The 12,500-nt window shown below is 46.0% G+C and overlaps 1 protein-coding gene and 1 long non-coding RNA gene across 2 annotated transcripts in view; both read right to left on the reverse strand.

Annotated features, from left to right (window-relative positions):
• The window catches only part of LOC121705744, an 8,661-nt gene extending 6,682 nt beyond the window's left edge, over window positions 1-1,979 (reverse strand). Inside the window, exon 1 of the long non-coding RNA XR_006030885.1 lies at window positions 1,895-1,979. This is a non-coding gene — a long non-coding RNA (uncharacterized LOC121705744). The remainder of the gene's footprint in view (window positions 1-1,894) is intronic.
• The window catches only part of grid1b (glutamate receptor, ionotropic, delta 1b), a 402,913-nt gene that overhangs the window by 289,065 nt on the left and 101,348 nt on the right, over window positions 1-12,500 (reverse strand). The window lies entirely within an intron of this gene.

Here is a 12,500-nt window from a genome sequence, read left to right on the forward strand (position 1 = left end):
TGGGCTTCTGGATCTCACACACACTCACACACACATCAAACACACATCCCCTCGCTGGACTACCTTTAAAGTGACCGTGCTGGCAGTCTCTGGGCTAAGTTTTTTCCTACTTAAACACATTCCTTCAATACCCATTCCACTACACATACATACACACACACACACACACACTCAGACACACCCACACTCCACACACACACACACACACACACACACACACACACACACACACACACACACACACACACACACACACACACACACACACTCACAGTCACACACACACACACACACACTCACAGTCACACTCACACACACTCACACACACACATACACACACTCAGACACACACACACACACATTCAGACACATATGCCTAACCAACGGTCAGATACAAAATGCACATTCAGCTGGATTTTTGAACACCAATTTTAAAATCTCTTTTTGAATCAGAAAAAGAATCCCAAGTTGGACTTTCACTTGAGCAAAAGAGCCCAGCGCTGGAAGCTAACAGCAGATGACCTCAGGTTCCACGCATAAAAATAGCTCACCTCAGCAGACCTTTGCGTGTGTGTGTGTGTGTGTGTGTGTGTGTGTGTGTGTGTGTGTGTGTGTGTGTGTGAGCATGTATGTATGTGTGTGTGTGTGTGTGTGTGTGTGTGTGTGTGTGTGTGTGTGTATGTGTCACACATTTTAATAACCTCTGAGGCATGTCTGCTCAAACACACAATGGTTCACACACACACACACACACACACACACACACACACACACACACACACACACACACACACACACACACACAGACACACACACGACGGCTCACAAACTGCATAAACCCGAGCTGCCTCATGTGTACACCATAACACGCATCACACATGTCCAAAAAGAAAATAAACACGATTAATATGGATGTTGGCCGAGCTTGTCTCTCTCATGGCTGCCATTAAGCAGAGGAGTTCAGCCATTTACAAGTGCTCATAAATAAAATATTGATGCGCGTTTGGGATCGGGGGAGAATGTCACAGGGCCGCATGACGGTGATGGCTCCCCGAGAGGAGAGGACCTACACTGCTGAATGATTCATGTGACGGAGAGACAGCCGAATTGATCTCTCGTCTCGACTCGTCAGTGCACCGTGGCTCGATACACATTCATACACATCGCTGCACTTCTGCAGGCCACACTCCTGAGCAGTCTTCTAAAACACATTTAGGCTCTGTTAAAGTAAGCACTTACAGTTCGATTATAGAGCGAATGGAGACACAGCTTTGCATGCTGTGGGTTCCCTGAAACAGGATTGGCTCTGCAGTTTATCATCCCTTGGTACTGTATGATTCCATTAAAAATAAAAAAATAAAAAACGGAAAACAACAGTCAGTGCTGGAAAGCATTAGGATGAAAAGCGTTTACAGATCAATCTTTCAATGGCAGGTAAATCTTCCATTCATTCCATTCATTGCTTGGCTTACATTCCAACAGCTTATCTTTTCACGTCAGGTAGCCATATTGTCCCAGAGTACTTGTAGTGAGCATACTATGCTGTCCAGAAGACATAAACACAAACACTGTGGCCCGCTGGTTAGCGCTCTGGACTTGTAACCGGAGGGTTGCGAGCCCCGACCAGTGGGCCGCGGCTGAAGTGCCCTTGAGCAAGGCACCTAACCCCTCACTGCTCCCCGAGCACCGCCGTTGAAGCAGGCAGCTCACTGCTCCAGGATTAGTGTGTGCTTCACCTCACTGTGTGTTCACTGTGTGCTGTTCGTGTTTCACTAATTCACCGATTGGGTTAAATGCAATTGTGGTCATCCACACCCTGAGCTCACTTAATAATACAGAAATGCAAGGAAAAGAGGCACCTAATGCTAATTACCCAGGGAGAATCCCTTCCTACCCAGATAGCAAGAGGCTGGCGGACCACTGTCGGTCCTTTGGGGGATTAGCTGGCGGTCCGCTGACGTTTTGCTCATCGGTTCTCTGGCGGTCCTCTGGCGGGTTGCAGACAAATGGCCCGATATATTGCCACTATTGGTCTAAAATCTTTTTCATTTGTTCAGTTATACTCCATACATTATTTTAATAACATTTCATGTATTTTCTTAATATTCATGACAAGCTAAAATTACAAAACATTACAGCTAAAACACCAGCGGTCCGCTATCTGCCAATCTGATTTTGCTAGAATTATCTGGGCACTGTGAGAACATCACACTGGGCAGATGTGAACAGGCTGTGTCTTAAATGGATAAAGATCCGATTCAGGATCAATGTCATGAATAAACAGAGCCTTATATGGTGGTCCGTGATCACACTGACAGTTTGATTGGGTCATTAAAAACCACTTCCAGGTCAGATGCAGTAATACACTGGGACCAAGCAGCTCAGCGTGTCGGTCTTAACATGCCAATTGGCTCCTACAGAAAAGCCATCAGGGAGGTCAGTGTTTGGTTACGCTAAGCGGCTAACAGCCCCTATAATGCATAAATGCTGGTCCACCTGCATGCTCTATGAGGACGCCAAGCGCTAGCGGCTAACAGCCCCTGTAATGGATAAACACTGCTGTACCTGCATGCTCTATGAGGACGCTAAGCGCTAGCGGCTAACAGCCCCTGTAATGCATAAACGCTGGTCCACCTGCTATGAGGACGCCAAGCACTAGCGGCTAACTCATTCCTGACACGACATCCACCTTGCCTTGACTCGGCAGCCACAGAAGGTGAAACCAGCTCTGAAATCAGACAATTCCCATAATGCTCCCCTCCAGGGCAGCCAGCGACTCTACCCACAACACTCCTGTTGCTGCTGTTAGACAGGACCAAACGAGAGAGAGAGGGAGAAATAGGAAGAGGGGGGAGAGAGAGTGAGACAGAGAGAGAGAGAAAGAGGGAAAAAAGACTCTCTCTCTCTCTCTCTCTCTGTCATTTCCATAAATAGAAAGCCAGGGATCAATGGGAGCCTATGAGGCAACTGGGAGCACTAGGTCTATGCCAACCCATAATGCACCACGGCGCTCTGGGGCGCACCGACCTGTGCCACACCGCAGCGATGACGCTGACGCACACAACACATCACTGACCCAAAAACCCCTCCTCATCCCTCAGCGCCGGCACTGCAGGCCCCCGAGCCCCGCCAGCTCACAGCCCTGACAATCCCCACTCAAACTCCAGAATTATGGGTCATCATCGCCACAGCCCCGCAGTGTAAAATGAGGGATCAGGAGAGAGGGAGTCTATTATAGGCTCTGAGATATGGAGGTGGGATTGCAGGGTCTATGGCACTCATGATTAAGGCGTTGGACAGGGAAAAATAGTTGGATAAAGCCACAACCTGCTGTGGTTACGTGCCTCTGCTGTGGTTACCTGCCTCTGAGTTCTTTTGAAAATTATTGGATGCACATCCCACCTCACTGAGGCCAGGTGGCTTATCAAGGAAAGAAGAGTAGTTGTGAGCACACTGCAATCTCCCAGAAGAACTAAATGTATTGCGTTAAAAACATAAAGCAACGTTTTCGAGCCACCAGGGTCTTTGTCAAGCATGAGTTCCTCCTTCTTTCCTACCTGCCTCTGAACCATAGCCATATACCCCTTACCAACCCCACTCTCACTCTTAAGTATGCACCTGGCGTTGCAATGCATTGTGTGTGATCAGATTGCAGTGGGATGGTGCTTAGCCATACGGAAATACAGGTAAAACTAGCCTCATAGTGCCATAGTGTCATAATAACATACTCAGATAGAGCTACTGCTGAGGCAGGCTGCCGCCTCTTACACACCTCTGAGTTCAGTTCAGTTAACTGTAAAACAGTAGAGAGGAACAGTAGTGAAGTGCACACACACACCCACCTACACACACGCACGGACATACAGTACACACACAAATGAGCGCACAGTTTCAAGCTATTTCAGACTGGCGTCCATCTTGTGGCTGGTCTCTCCTCTTGTTCCATGAATAATAAATGATAAGTATGAAGTGGCAAACGTACAAGAGCGTACAGCCCTTTAATACTACACCCCCACTAGCACTCACATTCTCTCTCTCGCTCTCTTTCTCTCTCTCTCTCTCTCTCTCTCTCTCTGGCTTATGCAAGCCTGAACCTGCTCAGGCTCAAAATCCATAAGTGTGATTTTTTTTCCGGCTGAATTAGCACTTTGGGCGACTCGAGAAGGCAACCAGTTCAAAGCACACTGTGAGCCATGATGATATGCGGAAAACACTCCAAACTTGGTTACATGCTTGAGCAGAATGTGTAATGTTCCTTATTGCAGTGCTCAAGTAGATTATATGACTCTTTTTGGCTGCAAACAGCAAGCTGCACAAAAGAAAGAGAGAAAGAGAGAGATAGAGAGAGAAAGAGATAGAGAGAGAAAGAAAGAGGGAGAGAGAGAGAGAGAGAGAGATAAAGTCAGAGGGAGAGGGAGAGAGAAATAGAGAGAGAGAGAGAAAGAGAGAGAGAGAAAGACAGAGGGAAAGCAATTGTAGCTGTTTGAGTTGTAAAAGCAATTATCAATTAGCAAGGCAGTGCGTAGCTGTTCTGGTTTGATCTCATTAGTGGAGAAAACTCAATATGATGGAACACTGACTGTGTGAGCAAAGACTGGGAGGCAGCGTGCAGTGTGTGTGTGTGTGTGTGTGTGTGTGTGTGTGTGGGCTGTGTGTGTGTGTGTGCGTGTGTGTGAGTGTGTGCGTGTGTGTGAGTGTGTGTGTGTGTGTGTGTGTGTGTGTGTGTGTGTGTGTGTGTGTGTGTGTGTGTGTATGTCTGTCTCTCTCTTTGTCTGTTTATGTGTGCATGTGTTTGTAATTACCTATGTATCCATTCATCTGTAAATTAAAATTGTGTTTGGGAGTCAAAACAAGTCACAAACTTGTTTTTATATAAACAAGTCACAAGCTTGTTTAGTGTGGACTGCAACTGTGTGGACTAAGCAAGCCAAACGCAAAACACTAGCTGAGTATCGCTCCATTTCTGCAATAACAGGTGTATCCATTTGGAGACGATGATGCCATGTTTACCCAGAACCACTAGTGCAGAAAGGATGAATTGTGTGTGTGTGAGTGAGAAAGAGTGTGTGTGTGTGTGTGTGAGAGAGAGAGAGTGTGTGTGTGAGAGTGTGTGTGTGAGAGAGAGATAGAGTGTGTGTGTGTGTGTGTGTGTGTGCGTGCATGCCAGTTAATCTGTCCCTCTCCGTGTCTGTTTTTGTGCATTAATTGTTAACTATTGTGGGTGTTAATACTCCACGAGGGGGACTATCGAGACCTGTGGGCGGCCATTTTGACTCTGAAAGGGTATTTGTGCGCACACAGTTTGGGACTACTTCAAGAATCTCTATAGAGTGCTGCTATACACTGGGTGCTTGACTATAATCATTATGTTGTTTTTTCATGTGTTTTAATTATTATTATTCTTTACTTTTTAAACTATTCTTTGACTATTGCCCTTCTATGTTTTTATTAGCTATTCCTGTTTGCTTGTGTTTAAGCACATTGAATGACCTCTGTGTATGAAATGCGATATATAAATAGTTGATTGCTAATTACCTAGGTATCTATTATCTATGAAACGCACCATAAGGCTTAATTATAGGCCTACCAGGATATCCCTTTGTGTCTAAATTGTGAATCTCCCACTCTGTCTCTCAAGAAAAACAGCAACAGATGATCCAAGCACTGAAAGCAGTTACTGCGGTGGCCTGGGACACACATATATCTTTTAGAGTGTAAATAATGCTGAACAGTTGGCGCTGACCACAGTATGAAGTGATGAGATTCTGCACCTGTTCAGATGGACTCCTGAGACGCTCGATAAACACAAAGGTGAATAGCAATGTGTCTAAGCTGTCCACCTGTGGTCCAATCCCCTAAGAGGTATCTTAAGCCCTAGTGTAAACACGGCCTTTGTTTGTCTTAATTGCAAATCCCCGCTACACCAGTTTGTCTTGTGAAAGCACCATCACCAGGTAACTTCCAGACAGCTGTGCGTCTCACCTGGGCCAGGTACTATTTATTTAGTCACCAGGTAACTTCCAAACAGCTGATCGTCTCACCTGGGCCAGATACTATTAATTTAGTTGACACTTTTATTTAAAGCTGCTTACTGATACAAATTGCAGGACCAGTCTCCAGGGACCAGATCTGGGATGAAGTGCCTTGCTCGAGGGCACAGCGGGGGCATCCAGGAATTGAGCCCACGACTATTTGTGGTTAATAAATGCATGCTAGCCACTGCACTACCACCACCCCATATGGGACAAGTTCATCAGGCCCTGATGGATGCCAGATTCCAGACGGTTCTCAGCCATAGCTGAGCCAGACCCGTATCAGTGAGCTTCAGTCCAGTGTGTCTCCTGAACTGTGGCCAAATGGATGGCTACACCAGCACCAGGTTACTTCCAGACAGCTGGAAGAATGTGGGTTTGAGTTAGGGCTGGGCGATATATCGGTATTACGACTACGACCGATATATTTTTGAAAACGATATGTAGTTGAGACAATATCGTAATACCGGTATTATGTCAAATAATGGGCCATTTTATCAAAGCCACTTGCTCTTCTGTGTTCAGACCATTCAGATAGCCGCAGCTCTGCTCAACTGCGCCCCTGCATGTGCACGTTCTCCCTCGCAGCACTACAAACTTTCAAACATGACGGACACTGAGTCAGATTTTGTTTACCTTGATCAGAGGTTGGTGCTGATGCCTATTCCGTCGGCACATCAACGGCTAGACCGAGAATTCTCGTTGTGAAATCAAAATTCCACTGGGGCTCCAAGCGGTTTTGTACACGCAGATTTAAGTTACAACACTTTTTACAGCTCTTCGACTCACGGTAAAATGTCATTTTTGGTACATAGCCTAGCTAATTTAAATACACTGATGAATGCTTGCGTTTAGTGATATACAATAGCAGATCTAAAGTCCTCAGGGAGACAACCTACACGCGGGGACTCGCGAGGACTCGCATTGTGTGACAAAACTGCAGGTTTTTCAATATTTTTGTGCCCAAAATATTGCATTGTGCAGTACAATGTAGGCTTGTGTTGTCAGTCAGGGTCAACTTTTGGTCTTTTGTTATTTGCACAGCTTTATCAGAGCAACTGTAGCCTATGCCTATTGTAGGCCTATGTTATTGTTTACACTTTTTTGCACAGCTCTGTTAGAGCAGTCTGAAATGAATATAATTAAAACCGGCTGTGTTGTCATAATTGTTGTGTTGGGTGAATATATGAAGCACTTCGCTCTTTCTGTTTCAAATATCAATATCGTATCGATATCGTATATCGCCAATCAGCCCCAAAATATCGGGATATCAGTTTTGGTCCATATCGCCCAGCCCTAGTTTGAGTGACTGAACAGCGCTCTCCCACATCCATATCCATGGATGAGGTGCCCATGAGCAAGGCACCTAACCCCCAACTGCTCCCCGGGCACCAGATCAAAGGCTACCCACTGCTCCGAGTGTGTGTGTGTGCTCCTAGTGTGCCCACTGCTCCGAGTGTGTGTGTGTGTGCTCCTAGTGTACCCACTGCTCCGAGTGTGTGTGTGTGCTCCTAGTGTACCCACTGCTCCGAGTATGTATGTGTATCCTACTGTGCCCACTGCTCCGAGTGTGTGTGTGCTTCTAGTGTGCTCACTGCTCCGAGTGTGTGTGTGTGCTCCTAGTGTGCCCACTGCTCCGAGTGTGTGTGTGTGTGTGTGCTCCTAGTGTACCCACTGCTCCGAGTATGTATGTGTATCCTACTGTGCCCACTGCTCCGAGTGTGTGTGTGCTTCTAGTGTGCTCACTGCTCCGAGTGTGGGTGTGTGCTCCTAGTGTGCCCACTGCTCCGAGTGTGTGTGTGTGTGTGCTCCTAGTGTACCCACTGCTCCGAGTGTGTGTGTGTGTGTGCTCCTAGTGTACCCACTGCTCCGAGTATGTATGTGTATCCTACTGTGCCCACTGCTCCGAGTGTGTGTGTGCTCCAAGTGTGCTCACTGCTCTGGGTGTGTGTGTGCTCCTAGTGTGCCCACTGCTCCGAGTGTGTGTGTGTGTGTGTGCTCCAAGTGTGCTCACTGCTCTGGGTGTGTATGTGCTCCTATCGTGCCCACTGCTCCGAGTGTGTGTGTGTGCTCCTAGTGTGCCCACTTCTCCGAGTGTGTGTGTGTGCTCCTAGTGTGCCCACTTCTCCGAGTGTGTGTGTGTGCTCCGAGTGTGTGTGTGTGCTCTTAGTGTGCCCACTGCTCCGAGTGTGTTTGTGCTCTTACTGTGCCCGCTCTGAGTGTGTGTGTGTGTGTTTGTGTGTGTGTGTGTGTGTGTGTTTGAATGGGTGTACACTGTGTTGCACCCTACCCCAGGATGGGTAAAATGCAAAGCACAAATTCCTTGTATATGCAAGTATACTTGGCTAATAACCCTGATTTACATTTGCATGTGTTTATTTATTATTGTTGTTTATTATTATAATGTTTTTATTTATCCGATGCTTTTATCCATTGCTGCTTACAGGTACCAATTGCCACCCGCGTTACCTGACATGTTGCCAGGTGGACGACAGTGGAAGCCGGTGGGGTGGTCTGGCTGGACAGCGTCCATCTGGCAACATGTCAGGTAACGCGGGTGGCAATTGGTACCTGTAAGCAGCAATGGATAAAAGCATCGGATAAATAAAAACATTATAATTATAAACAACAATAATAAATAACGACAGTGGAAGCCGGTGGGTGGTCTGGCTGGACAGCGTCCATCTTCACCCACGTCGATGAGAGTGCATATTTGAGTCCCCGGCCCCCTCGGACCACATTTCTCTCCCAGGGCAGCGGAATAAATCCTCGCAGGACGTTAGCAAAGGGAATAAATCCTCATGGGACGTGTATCGATTACAAGGCCGAAACATGGCTAATGCAATCTAAGCACAGAAGGCAAACAAGCGCAACACATTAAGCACTGAGTCAGGGCTCAACTGCCCACGCTAAACCAACACACTTCCATTAACCCTGCTGCCAGTGTCACTACAATGATAAACTAGTTGCTGTGTCAACAAGAAGCCCCTAAATCCAGCCCAGGATGGTGACGTCTAAGAGCAGGATCTAAAATACATGGAGAGTCCATAGGTCAACATAATCAATAGTCCATCGTAATTATTATTCAACAGTTAGGATCAAAAGTAGATGACCATGCAAATCTATAAATTCTAGTGGGCTAATGCACACGTGTGCATAGATAATCATCTCCTAACTGGCAATGTAATAATATCAGCAGATGAACAAGCCAACCACAAAGAGCACAATTTGCACTGTTTCATAATGATGATAAGTTAATAATACTTATAATGAGCACAATTTGCACTGTTTCATAATAATGATAAGTTAATACTTAGGTGCACCAGACCTCATTTTCTGTCTGACATCACTGCTGCCATATGTTTGGTTTTTGCTTAAATGCCACACAAGCAATAGGCTTTGAGTGCTTTATCAAGGCCCTCAGACAGAAATATACACATATGTAAAGAAAAGACTAGTATCACAGCCCCCAACCTCACTCCAACACCCAGCCATACACACACACACACACACACACACACACAGCCTCACTCCAACTCCCAGCCATATGTGCAACTGCCTCCGCAAAGCTGTACAGGATGCCCTTGTTATTACGTATGTTATAACTGTAGTATTAACCGCATTGTGCTATGCATGTAATAACTCTCTCTCTCACACACACACACACACACACACACACACACACGCTGTATATTTACTGCCTTTGCAATTAACTACATTTAGGATTTGAGTTAGGGTTACAATTGCATACATGTAGTCTGTGTACAGTCCCTAAAATTGACACAAGTAGTGTGGAGTATCAGAGCAGGTTTACGCACAGGAATTCTAGTGCAGGGCAATAGTAACACATGGAGTACTAAACAGTAATAGTGCATCATTATCCTGCTATTATTCACCAGAAGGGACGCGGTAAGAGATGTGATCCCAGTTCTGTAAGCGAGAGCTATCAGATTGCTGTGTGCTCTGCTTACACAAATGGCAGAGTTGACGAGGGTTGGTGGCTAAGCCCTGAGCTCTGAGATGAGATCAGAGAGAGAAAAGCGTGAGAGAGACTCACTCACACACTCAAACATTAACTCCTCAGAGCACGCTGTGTTCAAGCACCAATCCTGAGGTAAACAGAGTGTGTTGTCAGCTTAAATAAAAACGTCTCTTCAGCTAAAATAAAAAAAATAGGAAAGTGAATAAGAAAAAAAAAACATCAAAAGAAAATGCTAGCCTTGGTTAGCCCCAGCTAGCCCTGGTTAGCCCATAGCAGTGATATTTTGATGCATACAACAAGCCCCTGGCATCTCAGTGAAAACTGGATCGCTGCCAGTGGTTGGTACACTAAACCAGAAACCCCAGCCACCCCACAGAGCAGCCAATCAGGGGACGTGGTGAGAGGAGGTCCGCCCCTAACCCCATGTCGCTTTGAGTGACAGTGAGAGAGCTAGCACGCTAATTGCTTCTGAAATCTAGCTAATATGCTCACTGATGGAGGCAGTATGCTCTGGCATGCTGGGAGACAGGTAGGGGGGAGAGACAGAGGGAGGGAGAGAAAGAGAGAGAGAGAGAAGGGGAATGAGAGAAGGTGGTGTTGAATGGCAGCTCTGCTTTTTCTCTCTACCATGCTGCTTTTGTGGTGTAATATTAATGCACTTCATTTAAGCATGTATGCATAGATTGTAATTCAATTTAGAGCACATGATGGCTGACTGCTTCGCTGTCCCTCAGGAGGGTGGTGGACTGAGCACTCACTCCTGCCATGACAACCCAGCAGAGGGCATGATGGGATAGCTTCAGTCTTCCGGACCGAGTGTATGCAGGCAGTACAGAACAGAAGTGTCTGAAAGTGAAAAACTAAAGCGCCGAGCGATAAAAAAAGAGGTTGTTTGAGCAGAGCGCAGGATGAGATTGAAGTGTTTGCTGTAGTGGAAGAGCAGAGAGAGGAGCCAGGCGGCAGCTCTCGGTGAGAAGAGGGGAGTTTGAAAAGGACACATTTACATATCAATCGCTCCTCTCCCCTCCTCGCCTCTCCCTTGTTGTGGACATCAGACATTTGAATGATGTGTGCAGCTTTTATTGTTTTCATTTTCATGCTTCTAAAAAAAAAAAAATACTTCAAATATTTTCCAGTGTCTTAAGTGTACGGCTGTCTGAGTTTTATTTGCTTGTTTTGTTTTGTTTTGATTGTTCCTGGAGAGGAGAGCCGAGGTAGAGGTATAACTCAGTTCTGATCTGGCCCCGATCTGGCCTGGGTCCGGCACAAGTCTTCCTCCGGCTTGGCTGTCCTCTGGCAGTGGACAGAGCCAGCAGTGGCAGTGGACCCCATAAGGGCTGTTTAACTGCAGACAGGCCAGGGCCAGCCAAAACACCATGATATCGTTTACCACTAATTAATCACAGCACAGCAGGGTGCAGAGCGGTGTACGCCTGAAGTGGCACGTCCGACTGTCAAAACCCAAACCTGGTGCTCAAGTGCTGCCCACCAGCACTCTCTCTCTCTGTCTCTCTCTCACACACACACAAATCTGGTGCTCTTATCATTGCATCCGCCATGCAGAAGAGCCGACAAAGAATGAGACGCAGGGAAAAAAACACACACACACACACACAGACACACACACAGACACACACACACACACACACAAACACACACACACACACACACACACACACACACACACACACACACACACACCACACTGTAGAAGCTGACTTGTTTGTGGAGCTGGCCAGAATGGGGATGAATGGGGCCCATTGAGTGAGTATGAATCCTGAACGATTCAATGGCCAGAATCCTGAATCCTGCATCCTCATTGGTTAAACAAGTCCATTCCAGAGTCTCAGCTATAAAGCCTACCTACCCCAATGCCACCTTTGAGTGACAGCTGTATTCAATTCCAAATTCTGACAAACATACCATAAACCATATATATATATATATATATATATATACCACAAACCATATATATATATATATATATATATATATATATATATGTAAATAATATAACATAATATAAAAACCCATGGCAAGTAAGTCAATAAAAAATAGATATGCCTTTTTTTGTTTCTTTTTAGTCAGAGCTCCAAAATTCTTCAGTGCTCTTTGGATGAGAATGCTAATCTTCTTATCACGCTGGCCTTGAAAAAGCCACAACGGATTGAGGGAGAGAGAAGCCGGGAGGAGAAAAAGCAGATGATTACCATTCCTGACACAGATTCAATAAAAACAGATAGAAAAGAAAGAAGGAAGGAAAAAAGACACATATTGAAGGAGGATTAGCTTTCTTAGGTGGGTCCATCATCGTGAGTGGCAGACATGTAATTCACGTAAGCAGCGAGCATCCCAGCCAAGCTGCTATAACACAAGAGCAGATAAAGATCTTAATGTGATTACCCTGTTTGAGCTCAGGTCTAGGAACTAAATCGATAAAGACCAACGGACTTCTCCTCTCTGCATTGATTGCACTTGTGGCAATT

This window comes from Alosa sapidissima, chromosome 3 (assembly GCF_018492685.1).
Source record: "Alosa sapidissima isolate fAloSap1 chromosome 3, fAloSap1.pri, whole genome shotgun sequence".
In the NCBI taxonomy this organism is placed as follows: Eukaryota; Metazoa; Chordata; class Actinopteri; order Clupeiformes; family Clupeidae; genus Alosa; species Alosa sapidissima.